This window comes from Vulpes vulpes, chromosome 5 (genome assembly GCF_048418805.1).
Source record: "Vulpes vulpes isolate BD-2025 chromosome 5, VulVul3, whole genome shotgun sequence".
In the NCBI taxonomy this organism is placed as follows: domain Eukaryota; kingdom Metazoa; phylum Chordata; class Mammalia; order Carnivora; family Canidae; genus Vulpes; species Vulpes vulpes.
In genome coordinates this window covers 8,538,784-8,554,599 of record NC_132784.1, presented here as the reverse complement: position 1 = coordinate 8,554,599, position 15,816 = coordinate 8,538,784, and positions in this window count along the sequence as shown.

The following is a 15,816-nucleotide window of genomic DNA, read 5'->3' as shown; positions in this document are numbered from 1 at the left end:
TCTGTCTCTCCACCTGTGCCTGAGAGGAATTTTTTTCCTTCGTGCCTTTTTTCTACTTTTAGTCTACACCACGTTCCTAGATCTAAATGCCATCACTGGTTGCCAGGCCTGTTCAAGACCCCATTAGTCTCCTATCTTCCAAACTGCCATTCCTCTGATCTACCCAGTACCCTGCTGCCACAACGTTGTGAAGTCTGATTCTTCAAGTCTGATCACTTGCCTGCTCTCGAACAATGGCTGCCTGCGCCCCAGTGGATTGAGGGCTCACACCTTGGGCTGGCATCTGTGGCTTTGGGCAGTAATGCTCTCTGCTTGCTTGCCTGCTCCTCCCTCCACATCCCGGAATAGTACTCACTGCTTCTGGGGGCATAGCCATGGCAGGTCGGAGTTCATAGAAGCTCTGCTGACCACTCAGGAGAGAAGCATACTGTGACAACTCAAAGGGGCAACATTCAGAGGCCTGTAGGGTTCCTCAGCCTTTGTGGGTAACAGAAGAGCAGTGATTCTCAACTGGGGGCAGTTTTGTCCTCTAGGGGACTTGTGCAATGTCTGGAAACTTTTTTTTTTAAATTAACACAGCTTGGGGAAAGATGGGCTACTGGCACCCAGTGGGTAAAAGCCAGGAATGCTGCTAAACCTCTTGTCTTGCACAGGACAGCCTGCAGCAAAGAATTATCAAGTCCTAAATATCAGTAGCGCCAAGGTTGAGAAACTAATGAGCTAAGCAAGTAATATTACTCTTTTTTTTTTTTTAAAGATTGTTATTTATTTATTCATGAGACACACACACGAGTGAGAGAGGCAGAGGGAGAAGAAGCAGGCCCCATGCAGGGAGACTGACATGGGACTGGATCCTGGGTTTCCAGGATCAGGCCTTGGGCCGAAGGCGACCCTAAACCGCTGAGCCACCTGGGCGGCCCAAGTAATTTTACTCTTGAAATGCAGTAAAGGAGGAATGCCTGGGTGGCTCAATGGTTGAGCGTCTGCCTTTGGCTCAGGGAATGATCCTGGGTCTGGGGATCGAGTCCCACATCAGGCTCCCTACGAGAAGCCTGCTTTTCTCCCTCTGCCTTTGTCTCTCATGAATAAAATCTTTTAAAAAAATGCAGTAAAGAATAAATGAAAATACTAAGTGAATTCAGCTGTGTAATAAAGATTCTTACATATTGGCAAATGCAACACAGGAAGGCCATGTGGAGATGTGGAGCCAGATGGTGAGAGTTTGGTCACCAGCTAAGCCCATGATGCTCGCTTCCAGGCCCCTCCCCCAGTGCCAGGATGTCTCACACTTTATCATAGCTTGTATGACATTGAGTTAACAGTTGTGTGTACTTGCTCATTTACTTGTCTGCATTCTGCACTAGATCTGAGTTCTTTTGGGGCAGGCTTTCAGTCTTGCTTATCATTGAATGCCAGGCTCTTGCACTAGGACCTGACATGTAAAAAAGCTCAACAGACATTTTGAGATTGAATGGAATAGATGAAGTATGTAATTTATATTTTATCTCAGCAAAGGGAAAAAGTGTTACCCTTTGCGGCCTATGGAGAGTAGATAAAACAGAATGCTAACCCCTTAGATGTCCAAAACCTTTCTATAAGCCTCTCTGGAAGCAAAGAGAATAGAGTATCACAGCAGTCTGGCATCTTGCCTCTCTTCTCTGAGCCTTGCATATCATGCTGCAGTAACCGTGGGCTGTTACCTCTGTAGGGAGATGGGTAGGAAGGGCTGCAGAGGAGACCCTAGGGAAGAGCTGAAGGATCCGGTACCTTCAGGAAACTGCTAGATTCAGATCAGGGGATGTGGCCATTTCAGTGTCTAGATTGGCGTCAACCATGGCCTCACGTTGGAGACATTGGGAAAGATGTACTGTATGTTACTGGGGAGAGTCTCAGAGACAAGAAATGGGGTGAGGATCAATGTTCAACTCTCTGCTTTTATATACATATAAGCATATGTATATATTTATGTATATGTATATATATCAGGCTTTCTATGTATACTGGACAGCTTGGAGCTGTCTTTGTTCCCTCACTTGATTGATCCACATAAATTCTGTAATGCAAAGATTATTGATGTGTTTGGCACAATGGGGTGGCTTTCTTCCTGAAATATCCTGCAGATTGTACCTCTGATCCTTATGATTAGTTAGAAAACTTCACCTGCAAGAATTATAAACCATTTAAAAAAGGTTTATTGAAAAGACATGGAACAGTCTGCAGAAGCTATTCAAAGTCTTTGGACTGCACTTTTCTTTTACTTGTGGTTAAAAGGTATGTAACATAATTTACTGTTTTAACTATTTTTAAGTGTACAGTTCTGTGGGATTAAATACAGTTACATTGTTGTACAACCATAACCATCATCTATTTCCAGAATCTTCCTCAACTGAAACTGTATACCTCTTAACTCCCCCATTCTCCCTCCCCCTAGCTTCAGGCACCCACTGTTCTACTTAATGTCTTTATGAATTTGACTGCTCTAGGTCCCTCATATGGGTGAAGTCATAAAACAAACAATGATTATTGGCTTATCTATTGTTTTTGGAAAACTCCTTTCTCTTCCCAACATTAAAAAGCAGTAGAGGGTCACTAGTAAGTTTAAAAAATATAGGAGCCTGTAAAAAATAAAAATCTTATTTCAATCACCCAGAAGGAACCATTGTTAAAATTTTAGTTTGTAGTTTTCCGATTTTGTTGTACATAAATTTTGTTCTACATTGTAAATAGTCACATTGGAACTCCATACAAAGTTTCGAATTTAATTGTTAAATGATAGTGTTATGAACATCGTGGTGTACAATCTTTGATTGCATCTCTGAGATTATTTTCTGAGGATAGAGTTCTAGATCATATTTTTGGGCTAAGATTATAAATAGTTTTAAGACTCTGGATAAGAACATAATTTCAAATTGTTTTCCAGAAATGCTGTCCCAGTGTATGTGAAAATGGCTGTCTTGCCACATTGTCAGTACTATAGCTTATTTTTTGTTTAAAAATTTTGCCTACTTTTACCAATTTATCTTGTTACCATTTTATCTTTTTTTTAATACCAACATCTAAAAATACCTACTGTTAATCTTTGTGTGGTTCTAAATTTTACAGAAAATAGCATCATACTCTACATTCTGTTTTATAAATTGCTTCTTTGAAAATTTAGAAACATTGTGACTCTTGGTTTCAGTATATTTTCTTTGTATTAACTCGTATTATTTAAATATTTTCATTAGTTCAAAAAATTATTAGTAGTACTGCTCTTATAAAAATCCAAAAATTCATGAGTATGAAAATTAAAATAATTATTCTTTAATAACATTTTAAATGCAAATATAAATATATAAGCATATTTGTTAATTTCAGCAACATCCGTTCATAGAATATATTTTATTTGCAATTTGCATCAATATTTTATCAGTGACATGTCTGGACATGAAGATTTGTTGCATTCTTTTTTTTTCAAGATTTATTTTATTTATTTTATTTTTTTAAAAAAATATTTATTTTATTTTTTTTTTAAATTTATTTATGATAGTCACACAGAGAGAGAAAGAGAGAGAGAGGCAGAGACATAGGCAGAGGGAGAAGCAGGCTCCATGCACCGGGAGCCCGAGGTGGGATTCGATCCCGGGTCTCCAGGATCGTGCCCTGGGCTAAAGGCAGGTACCAAACCGCTGTGCTACCCAGGGATCCCAAGATTTATTTTAGAAATGGTGTAAGCACATGGCAGAGGGAGGAGAGAGGGAATCCTCAAAGAGACTCCCCACTGAGCAGGGAGCCTGACACAGGCTTGATCCCAGGACTGTGAGATCATGACCTGAGCAGAATACAAAGTCAGCTGCTTAACTGAGCCACCCAGGCACCCCTCCCCCCACTTTTTAAAATTGCGTGGTTGTTCATAGTGTGGCTATGCAACTTAATCTTTATCCGTTTCATAGGTATTAAGGTGTTTTAGGTTTTTTGTTACAAATGATGCTCTAATGATATTTTAGAAAAACCCATAGGAGGCACCTGGCTAGCACAGTGGGTAGAACATGCAGCTTTTGATCTTGGGGTTGTGAGTTCAAGCCTGATGTTGAATGTAGAGATTGCTTAAAAGTGAAATCTTAAAAAAAAAAGAAAAATCATGGGATGGATGAATACTTTAATGCTATTGTTAAACATTTTGGTTAAACATTTTGGTTATTTTCCTTTCTTGCTTTTTTAATTTAAAAAGCTTTTTTTAAATTTAAATTCAGTTTGGAAAGATATAGTATAGCACCCAGCGCTCATCCCATCAAGTGCCCTCCTCAGTGCCCATCACCCAGTTATTCAATTATCCCTTCCTCCTCCCCTTCCACAACCCTTTGTTTGTTTCCCAGAGCTGGGAGCCTCTCATGGTTTGTCTCCCTCTCTAATTTTCCCCACTCAGTTCCCTTCCTTTTCCCCTTATAATCCCTTTCACTATTTCTTATATTCCACGTATAAGTGAAACCATGTGAGGATTATCCTTCTCCGATTGACTTACTTCACTCAGCATAATACCCTCCAGTTCCATCCACATTGAAGTAAATGGTGGGTATTTGTCGTTTCTAATGGCTGAGGAATATTCCATTGTATATACAGACCACAGCTTTATGCATTCATCTGTTGAAGGACGTCGTGGCTCCTTCCCCAGTTTGGCTCTTGTGGACATTGCTACTATGAACATTGGGGTGCAGGTCTCCTGGTGTTTCACTACACCTGTATCTTTGGGGTATATATACAGTAGCACAATTGCTGGGTTGTAGCGTGACTCTATTTTTAACTTCTTGAGGAACATCCACACTATTGTCCCTTTCTTGCCTTTTTTTAAAGATTTTATTTATTTGTTCTTGAGAGACACAGAGGCAGAGGGAGGAGCAGGCTCCATGCAGGGAGCCCCACATGAGACCTGATCCCAGGTCTCCAGGATCAGGCCCTGGGCTGAAGGTGGCGCTAAACCACTGAGCCACCCTGGCTGCCCCCTTTCTTGCTTTAAAAAAAAAAAAAAAATTTATGTAATCTCACTGTCACTTACCGTGCATGCATTCTCAGAGTCACACACTGTCTTAGTTAAATGATTAAAATTTTAAGATTTAGTGTGTGTATTTAACAGAGATTAGATTCGACTTAACATGGATATTAAATTTAACACAGCGGAGTGTTACAGATGAATTACTACACATGATGATGCAGATATCAAGACAGAATGCTTCCAGCTCTCCAGAAAGCTCTCGTGTCCCCTCCCGTCCAGACCCTCCCCCCTAAAGGCAACTGGGGTTCTGATATCTATCACTGCAGGTTTGTTCTGTTAAACTTTGTATATGTGGGCTCAAACAATATTTATCTTGTGTCTGGCTTCTTTTGGTCATTAGGTCTTAAGGACTTCACCTATGATGTTGTGTGGGGCAGCATTCCTCTCTCTTTTTTCTTTTCTATTATGTTGTTCACAGCATGAATAAACGAAACTGATTTTAAAATCTATTCACCTTGTGGGCATTTGAGTTTCCAGTTTTGGTTACTACGAACAAAGCTACTGTGTATATTCTTGTATATATTTTGAGGGGTCTAGGAGAGGAGTTTCTGCATCATAGATAGCATAAAGGCCAGTTGGACTTGAGTGGATGCTGTTTTATGAAGTGGTTGTACGATTTGACTGTGCCCCTGATGGCACCTTAGAGTCCCAGGAGCTCCACATCCTCATCGTCTCTTGTTGCTGGTGGCTTTTTACTTTAAAACATCCTGGTGGGTGTGTCATGGTATCTTATTGGTCTCCCCGCCCCGCCCCGCCATTTTTTCCCATTAACCTGATATGTAGTAACATTGAACACCTTTTCATACATTTATTGGCTATTTGGGTACCCTCTTTTGTAAAGGTGTGCCAGTCTTTTTTTTTTTTTTTTAAGATTTTATTTATTTATTCATGAGAGACACAGAGAGACTGGCAGAGACATAGGCAGAGGGAGAAGCAAGCTCCATGCAGGGAACCCAACACAGGACTCGATCCTGGGTCCCCAGGATCATGCCCTGGGCTGAAGGCGGCGCTAAACCGCTGAGACACCCGGGCTGCCCTGTTCTTTGTATATTTTTGAAATGAGTCTTTTCAGAGATAATTGTGTCACAAATATCTCTGATTTGTGACTTGTCTTTTCACTTTCTTAAAGGTAGTTCTTTTTTAAAATATAAATTCAGTTTAATTAACATATAGCATATTATTAGTTTCAGAGGTATTTTAGGGATTCATCAGTTGCATATAACACCCAGTGCTTATTCCATCAAGTGCCTTACTTAATGCCCATCACCCAGTTGCCCCATCCCCCCTCCCCTCCAGTGACCCTCATTTTGTTTCCTTTTTTTCTTTTTGTTAAATATTTTATTTATTCATGAGAGACAGAGAGAGGCAGAGACACAGTCAGAGGGAGAAGCAGGCTCCATGCAGGGAGCCCGACGTGGGACTCGATCCCAGGACTCTGGGATCACGCCCTGGGCCAAAGGCAGACACTCAACTACTGATCCACCCAGGCATCCCCCTTCTTTTGTTTCTTGTAGTTAAGAGTCTTTTATGGTTTGTCTCCCTCTCTCTTTTTTAAGATTTTATTCATTTATTTATGAGAGACAGAGGCAGAGGGGAAATCAGGCTCCCTGTGGGGAGCCCGATGTGGGACTCAATCCCAGAACGCCAGGATCACAACCTGAGCCAAAGGCAGGCACCCAACCACTTGAGCCACCCAGGTGTCCCTCCCTCTCTGTTTTTGTTTTATTTTTCCTTCTCTTCCCTCATGTTCATCTATTTTATTTTGTTTCTTAAACTCCACATATGAATGAAATCATGTACTTGTCTTCCCTGAGCGGCTTATTTCACTAACCATAATACCCTCTAGTTCCATCCATGTCGTTGCAAATGGCAAGATTTCATTCTTTTTTGATGGCTGAGTAATATTCCATTGTATATATGTATATACCACATCTTTATCCATTCATCTGTTGGTGGACTTCTGGACTCTTTCCATATTTTGGCTATTGTGGACATTGCTGCTGTAAACATTGGGGTGCAGATACTCCTTTGAATCACTATGTTTGTATCCTTTGGATAAGTACATAATAGTTCAATTGCTGGGTTGTAGGGTAGCTCTGTTTTTAACTTTTTGAGGAACCTCCATACTGTCTTCCAGAGTGGTTGCCCCAGCATTATCACCAACAGTGTAAGAGGATTCCCTTCTTAATGGTGACTCTCAGCAGACGTTCTTAACTTTACTGTAATCAGATCTGTCTTTTCTTTTGTGGTTAATACCTTTTGTTCCCTGTTTATTTTTTATTTTTAAAGATTTTATTTATTTATGCATGAGAGATACAGAGAGAGAGGGGTAGAGACATAGGCAGAGGGAGGAGCAGGCTCCATACAGGGAGCTCGACGTGCATCTTCATCCCAGGACTCTGGGATCACGCCCTGAGCCGAAGGCAAATGTTCAGCCGCTGAGCCACCCAGGTGTCCCTTGTTACCTGTTTAAAATGTATTTGAGATTCATGAAAGATTCACTGTTTCTTTTTTTCTAGAAGCTTTATTTTGCTTTTCACTATAGGTGAATTCTAGAATTAATTTTGCTGTGTATGGTGTGAGGTAGGGTTAATTAAATTGTGAGTGGGAGAGTGAATCTGGCTGGTTGCTGGTCAGCTGGCAGAATGGCTGCCCTTGGGCCAGGTGTCCATCATGGTCCTAATTAACCATGGAGGTGTTGAGGGAGGGGCAGGTCATCTCAGAGAACTATAAACCACAGATTCCTTGAGTGCAGGGACTCTTGTGTGGACCCAGGAAACTCTTGTCTATAGACTTGTTCCAGAGATACTGCTTCCTGTGGGTCACAGGCTTTCTATACCAGCATGGCTCCTGCGCTGGCCTTAGGGAGGTCTCCTTCCTCAGCACTGCACTGTTCCCTGGGGATAGGCCAGATCTTGGGGTGGCCCTTGGTCTGCCGCATGGACTGCTGTGAGGACGTGTCCATGGAGGAGGAGCACCTGATGCCCCCCTCTGGCCCTCCGTGTTCCTGCTCTGTGGCCTCCCAGAGGCCTGTTGTTGGCTCATGAGTCTGATATTTAGCAGAATCTAAAAGGACCACGGTAGAGGTTGCGCCCCCAAATATAGCCTGTACAGGAACTGGACTGCTTGATTCTTTTCCTTTAATTATTGTTTTTCAGCATAGTGAACTGGTGGCCTAGCACCTTTCAAAATACCAGTTAGAATACCTTCTTCTTAAAAAACCCGGACCTTTATTGAGGTGTAATTTAAATAAAATAGAAGTCACACGTTTTAAGCATACAGTTTCAATGAGTTTTGAATTGAATCATGTAACCACCACCACTATCAAGATGTAGAACATTTCTACCAGCCCTAAAGATTCCTTTGTGTCTCTATGTAGTTGGGTCTTTCCCCCAGTCCCAGCCCCTGGCAGCTGCTGGTCCGCTTTGTCACTCTAGTCTTACCTTTTACACAATTTCATATAAATGGAGCTGTATATATACCATGTATGCATGTAGCTTTTGTGTTGGCTCTTCCGCTTAGCATGATGCCCTTGAAATTCATCCATGTTTTGTGTGTATTAGTTGTTTGCTCCTTTTTGATTACCGAGTGGATTCCATTATATGGGTGTGCCGTAGTTTATCCATTCACCAGGGGATTAATATTTAGATTGTTTCTAGTTTTTAGATATTATGATTAGGGCTGCTGTAAACATTACCATGCAGGTCTTTTTGTGGATGTACTTTTATTTCTCTTGGGTAAATATCTGGGAATGGAATTTCTGAGTGACCTGGAAGTGTATGCTTAACTGTTGATGGATATCTGGGTTTTTCAGCCTTTGCTGTTACAAATACCATTGTAACTAACAGTTCTGTGCAAAGATCTTTTTTTTCTTTATTTTTATTGGTGTTTCTTTGGGATAGAAGTAGGATATCTGGTGAAAGGACAAATGCATTTGTAATGTTCCTAGATGTTGCCCAAATCCCTTTCACAGGGATTGTGCCATTTTGCATTCCTATCAGCAATGTAAGAGAATTTTTTTTCTCCATAGCTTTATCATCACTGAGTTTTGTGAAGTTCACAGGTTTTTGTTTTGATAAGGGACAATTGGTATCTCTGTGTGGTTTTAATTTACATTTCCCTTATTGTGAGCCTCGTTGAGCATCATTTCATATATTTAAGAGACTTTTACACTTTAAGAAATTAATTACTATGAGTCAGCCTTGAATACTCTTTCCCCTGGCCCCTTACCCCCATCACAGAAATCCTTCCCTTCTCTTCACCCTGCCTGCTACTACTTAATTCAACCTGTGGTGATCACTTTTCTAATCTCTTCTCCATACAGCCACTTTGTTTCAAATGCTCCATTGCCCTTGGGATAAAGCATTGCCTAGATTATAAAGTCACATCCAAGCTGGCCTCTGCCTCTCTCTCCAGCTTCATTGGTGGCCGCTGTTCCCTTGTTTACTGAGCATCACAGTGGCTGTTCAGTTCCTAGAATGTGCTCATGTTTTGCATACTTTGGAGGCTTTGTGTTTGCTCTTCTGTGTGCAAGGCCATTCCTGACTTCCTCATATTCATCCTCTGGTCTCAGGGAAATGGCCTTTCCTCACAGAGAACTTCTAGGCCCTTCCATTGTAAATTAGGCTTAATCGTTGTCCTTTTTTTTTATTTTTAATTTAAAGAAATGGAGGTGGGGTAGAGGGAGAGAGAATATTTTTTATTTTTTATTAAGATTTTTTTTATTTGAAAGAGAGTGTACGTGCATGAGTGGCGGGAGGGGCAGCAGGAGGGAGAGAGAATCTCAAGCAGACTCCCTGCTGAGTGTGGAGCCGACTTGGGGCTTGACCCTGAGATCATGACCTGAGCTGAAATTAAGAGTCCAAGGCTTAACAGACTGAGCCACCCAGGTGCCCAGAGAATGTGCATTTCAAACAAGTTCCCAGGGATTGCGTGTGTGTGGGTTCTTTATTGATAGGAATGAAGATGCCACTCAGTAAGTAAAAGCTTGCAGGTACTGAGCACTGAGGAGGTGCTTGGGCAGTGCTGGGTATTTCTAGGTAAAAGGAGAGACCGGCAGACCACGGCAGACTATGACAAGTCCAGTTCCTAAGTGAGACGGTGTGGCCGCCCATGGCCGGCCCCTGGGTGCTCCCCCTGCAGAGGGCTGCATGAGGGCCAAATGCTCCAAAGGGCCGGGGTCAGGCGGCTGTCCTGTGCTGCACAGCTTAGCACACGGCCTAACTGCGCCCTTCATGATCTTGCCATACGATCTTGGGAAATGCAGCTGCTTTTTTTTTTTTTAATATTATTTATTGTTGGAGACACACACAGAGAGAGAGAGAGAGGCAGAGACTCAGGCAGAGGGAGAAGCAGGCCCCATGCCGGGAGCCTGACGTGGGATTCGATCCTGGGTCTCCAGGACCACGCCCTGGGCCAAAGGCAGGCACCAAACTGCTGAGCCATCCAGGGATCCCTGCAGCCGCTTTTCATACAAGGACTCTTTCTTCTCGGTTTATAACTGTCTTTTTTTTTTTTTTTTTTAAGAGAGGGAAAGAGAGAGTGGGGGCAAAGGGGTAGAAGGGGAGGGAAAGAGAATCTTAAGCAGACTCCATGTCCAGTGCAGAGCCTGATGGCTCCATTTCATGACCCTGAGGTCACAGCCTGAGGTGAAAATAAGAGTCGGACACTCAACTGACTGGGCCACGCAGGTCCCCCCCCTTACCCTTGTACTTTTTAGTCACTTGCATTTTCCTCTCAGAGGAGCCATCACAGTTGGTGTGATCCTGTGTCTATAGTTTACCTCCACAGGGGACTGTGTCTGTTTTGTTCGCATAGTAGAGGTCAGTAAGTGCTTATTGAATGAATGAATGGTATACAGGTGTGAAGAGCTACTTGAAACAGTACATAGGGGACTGCTTCCATACACTCTGGAGGAAAGGAAGGGAAAATAGAGAAATTGGATGAAAAATCCAGAGGTCACAGTTTAGAAGCAACCGTCCACTTTTGCCAAACATAAAGCCGCCCACAGAGGAGACCTCACAACAGAACTAAGGTTTTTCACATTTGTAGCTAACATTTGCTCCTTGGCTTTGCTCCATCCCGCACTCCCCCTCCACCCTTTCTAATCACTGAGTGGTTAACACCAGCCTCAGCAAAACTGACCACCAAGCCCCAAGCCCCCGTTGCCATGGGAACCTCTCTTTGTTACAGTTCATTCATTCGTTCATGTGCCGAGTGAAGTTTGGCTTCACAGTATTTCAGCCTGTGGTCACGGTTAAATTTCCCATCGGGATAATGCTGATTGCTTTTTGGTTGCTTTTCCTTCATTACTAATTGCTTCTGTGATGATGAGCAGTGAAAAAAGTAGACTATAAAAAGTGTAAGTGCAGAAGGTAGGAACTTTGGTGTGTCTATGCCTGCATTGTCACTGAACCCCAGTGCTCCCCCAGAGGCAGGCCTGGGGCTGAGGAGCAATTTAGGGGAGGGCCCTGGAGGGGCTGGGGGGTGAAGGGGCCTGGAGGCAAACACAGCACTCAGGCTCTGTCTCTGGATGGCTATCACCATGAGGACATGTCGGCCCAGAGCTGCCACAGCTCCTGAGTTTTGGGAGCAGCTGCTGAGTTTCAAATACTGGCACCTAATTCAGATTAAAATGCTATGCCAGCCAACACTGTGGGACTGACGGACAGCAGGACCAGGTCCTTCCTGATGCCTCCTTTTTACAGAGTGCCCTGTACAGGGTGCTTCATCCCCAGGAACCACACCTCAGCTGCTCTGGGCCTTTATGAAGATGGGATGTGGCCTCTGAGGGGCCAATGGGCTTCCAGCTTGAAAAGAGGACTGAACATGGACTCAGCTTCTTGGGAATATGATGGCCTCAGGCCAGATCTGGGAGGCAGTGGTGTGGGACAAGGACAATGATGATGACACTTCTATGCATAAGTAAAATAAGACTCATTTTTTAAGGTGCTAATCACAAGGAGGGCGCCGAGAAATAGAAGCTTCATAGATATGTTTCAGAAGACTTGGGGAGAAAAGAGGCTTGGGTTATATTACACTCCTTGTAGCCAAACATTAGCTGGTTTCCAAATCCAAGATTTCTTTCTCCTGCGGGTCTCTGCTGAGCTCTCTGTAGCCAGTTCTCTCTCCTCCTCTAACCCCCACCCTGAGCCTCCTCAAATTCCGCGTGGGCTGGCTGACTCAGCCCCTTCCCTGTGCTTTGGATCTCATTCAGCAAAGCTAACACCTGGCCACTAGCGAAGGAGAGGTCATCCTTGGCTTCCTCTGGGCGTTGGGATGGGGCGGGGCTTGTGGTCTCCCTTCACCTTCTCACAGCTGCCCCTGGTACATATGTGCCTCCCTGAGTGGGTCTGTTTTGCCTCTGAGGGGTACTGGGGAGAGGACAGACACAGGTTCGCTGATGGTGGTTTATCAGTCAGAGTTCTTGCTTGGAAGCATCAGGAACAGATTCTGGCTACCCTAAGCAGAAAAGATTGTTTCTTGGAAGGCCACTGAGTAACACAGGATTGACTGCAGAGCCAGAGAAACAGGCTTGGAAAATGTGCAAGAACAAAAGGGAGATGGGCAGCAAAAATTTTTCCAAGTTCACCATGTGTCAAGAGTCTGGGTGGGAAGCAAATTTGAATGTTGCATAGCCAGGAGAGAACAAACATCCTGTGTACATTTTTGCCTTTATATAGGACCCTCACCTTTTGCTGTGGATTATAAATTGGTGTAATTTGGAAAGCAGTGTATTGCATGCCTTAAAAATGTACGATATGTTTCATCTAATTATTCTTTTTCCTAGGATTATAATCTAAAGAAATAAGCCTAAATATTGAAAATCCCTTAATTTTAAAGATGTTCATTGCAGTGCCAAATAGATTGTGATACATCCATGTAATGGAAAGTTATGAAGCTTATAAGATTTAACAAGATAGAAAATCACTTCTGTGGGGCACCTGGGTGGCTCAGTCAGTTAAACGTCCAACTCGTGATTTCTGCTCAGGTCATGATCTTGGGACTGTGATATTGAGCCCTGCATTGGGCTCTGTGCTCAGTGGAGAGTGTGCTTGAGATTCTTTCCGTCACCATCTCCCTCTGCCCCTGCCCCTCCCCCTACTCACATGCATACTCTTTCTCTAAATAATATTAAAAAAAAACCCATTTGTGATATAATGTTGCATGAAAAACCAGGATATGCAGTTATATATACTCTGTGAAAGCCTCCTTAATGTAGCAGGTGTTTTCCAGATGCCATTAGCCTTTGGAGGCAGCTGGGAAGGTGGCCACCTGCAGCTCCTTCCTGCCTTCTCCCCACCTTGCTCCTACCAGTAGCCCCATACAGGTCCCTGCCACTGGTCATGGAGGGATACTTGTCTTAGAAACTGCCGTCTTCTCTGTTAATCTTTGAGAGCTATGGTTTGAACACGTGACCCACTAACCCATGTCTACTTAGCACTTGACCACCTCTTTCCCAAACTGAAGCTTTCTCCTTCTCTATTTTTTTTCCTTTGCCTGGTTGTCTTTGTTGGAGTAAGAACTAGTAGAGCAGATGCTCCTGGGGTGACAGAGGGTCTGTGTCACCTGCAGTGTCTGGGTTGCTTGTCTGGATTCTTCTCTTAAGCTCCATCTCTATCTCGAAAGGGCAAGCCCCCCTGGGAGCCACAGTGGATGGGCAATGCCCACCTTCTGTCACCATCCCTGAAGTCAGCTAGCAGCTGTCTGCTCCTTCCATTGGCTGTCTAGGCTAGCAGCAGCAGAAGCCCCCAGAGATTACCAATCCTCTTTTTGGTGAGAGGGGGGACAAGGTAGGCTTTCCTTGCATATTTTCACATACAGAATATAGGCAAGTACAGAATATAGGCAAGTACAGAATATAGGCAAGAGAGAAGGCTGGAGGAGAACCCTGAGGTGTTCATAGTACTGTACTTAGATAATGAGGTTATAGGTGCTCCTCCTCTTGTTTTCCTGCACTTTCCAGTTTTTCTATAATGAGCATTTATTGCTTTTATAATTGAAGAGAAGAAAGAACAAGGCCACAGAGAGGTTTGTTAATTAACCCAAGTTGCACTTGCTGTAGATTCACAGATAGGAAGTCGGGGATCAGGGCAAGGGTTGTCTCCTTCCACCCACAGCATGGGGAGCAGAGAGTCTTAGCATTGATTCTTACTGATCTCCTTGCTCATCCTCCTTGGAAGAGAAATATGGGGGAGGTCACTGTGGCTGCATGTGTTCTGCCCACACTCAATATGTCAAGAAGAGTTTTGAGCTCTGTGTCTCTTGCTGGTAGTCAGGGCTGACTGTTTCAGTGTTATGCACCGTGCATAGGATTGGCTATGTACCTCCCAGGGCCCTGTGTCCAAACACTGCCCAGAATTTCAAGATGCTGGCAAAAGAACTTTAAACCCAGCAGGGCCCTTGTAGGCTCTGGGTCCTGAGTGACCACACAGGTTCCACAGCTGTGCAGCTGGCCCTGCTTGTGGACACTTCCACTAGACACATGGGAGCCATGCCCAGGGAAGGAGTGCAGAGTGACAGATAGAAGGCTTGGGCTTGCATGGTGAGCCAGAGAGTCAAGAGATCAGAGAGATCACTCGCTGCCAAGTCTCTGTGGCTAGTGTGGAATCCAGAGTAGGTCCATCTGAGTTGTTCAGGAGTTAGGAGCCTCATGTTCTAGTCTTTTCCCTGTGTGCAAACACCAATAAGTGACTTTTCTTCTGTGGGTCTGTTTCCTCATCTCTGCAATGAGAGAGATGGAGTTGGTGATCTCCAGAGTCACTGGCAGCTCCAAGACAATTGTGATTTGGGCTTTTCAGGTCTTGTGTCGTCCATGTGACTGGCTGTGAATGTGTCCACAAGGGACTGAGGGGCGAGAGAGAGCGAGAGAGAGCTCTGATGTGGAAGTCACCTTTGGTGAGCTAGCAAGAAAGAGCTCTCCATTTCTTCTCTGGAGTGAGGAGAAGCGTTTCTTCTCTGCATTCTGCAGAACGCAAAGTGATTATTGCCGGGGAAATGTATTGGAGGGAGCAGCCCTTGACATTATTACAAGTGCATAAAATACCTGGTATGTAAGGTGAGTTTCTGTAATACAGCTTTGGCAGAGATTTCCTGCAAGTAACAATATACAGATTTAAGGGAAGCTGCATCTTTGTGTAGAAGATGTGGGAAAGGAACAGGGTTGGGCGGGGGCCTCTGGGTGGCTCAGTCCATTACACATCTGACTTGGTTTCGGCTCAGGTCATGATCTCAGGGTTGTGAGATGGAACCAGGCTCCATGCTCAGTGGGGACTCCACTTGAGATTCTCTTTCTCCCTGTCCCTCTGCCCGTTCCCCCTGCTTGTGCTCACTCTCTCTCTCAAATCAATCAATCAATCTTAAAAACAAAAACAAAAACAAAACAAAACAAACAAACAAACAAAAACAGAACAGGATGGGGTTTCTACTGGCTCCAGAGGTGGAAGGACCAAAATGAAAATTACTGTTGAGATCCTGCTATATATTTGTGTCAGTAAAAGACACTCAGAGTCATGCAGTTTGTATTTCATAGTGAGAGTCCAGCTAGTCATGACTCATTCTTATTGTCTGCACTCTTCCAGGTGTTCTAGAGAAGTCCACAGAGTGAGTATGCAGACGGCCAGGCTTATGGGCATGAGACACATTGGACTTACAGGTCAAATTTATTTGATGCTTTGATGACATTTTATGTAAACATAAAGCAAAACAGAAAAAAAGAAAAAAAACCCCACAAAAAACCCCCCAAAACTCAAACCAAACAAGCCCTCAAGCAATAGTACAGGGGAGCA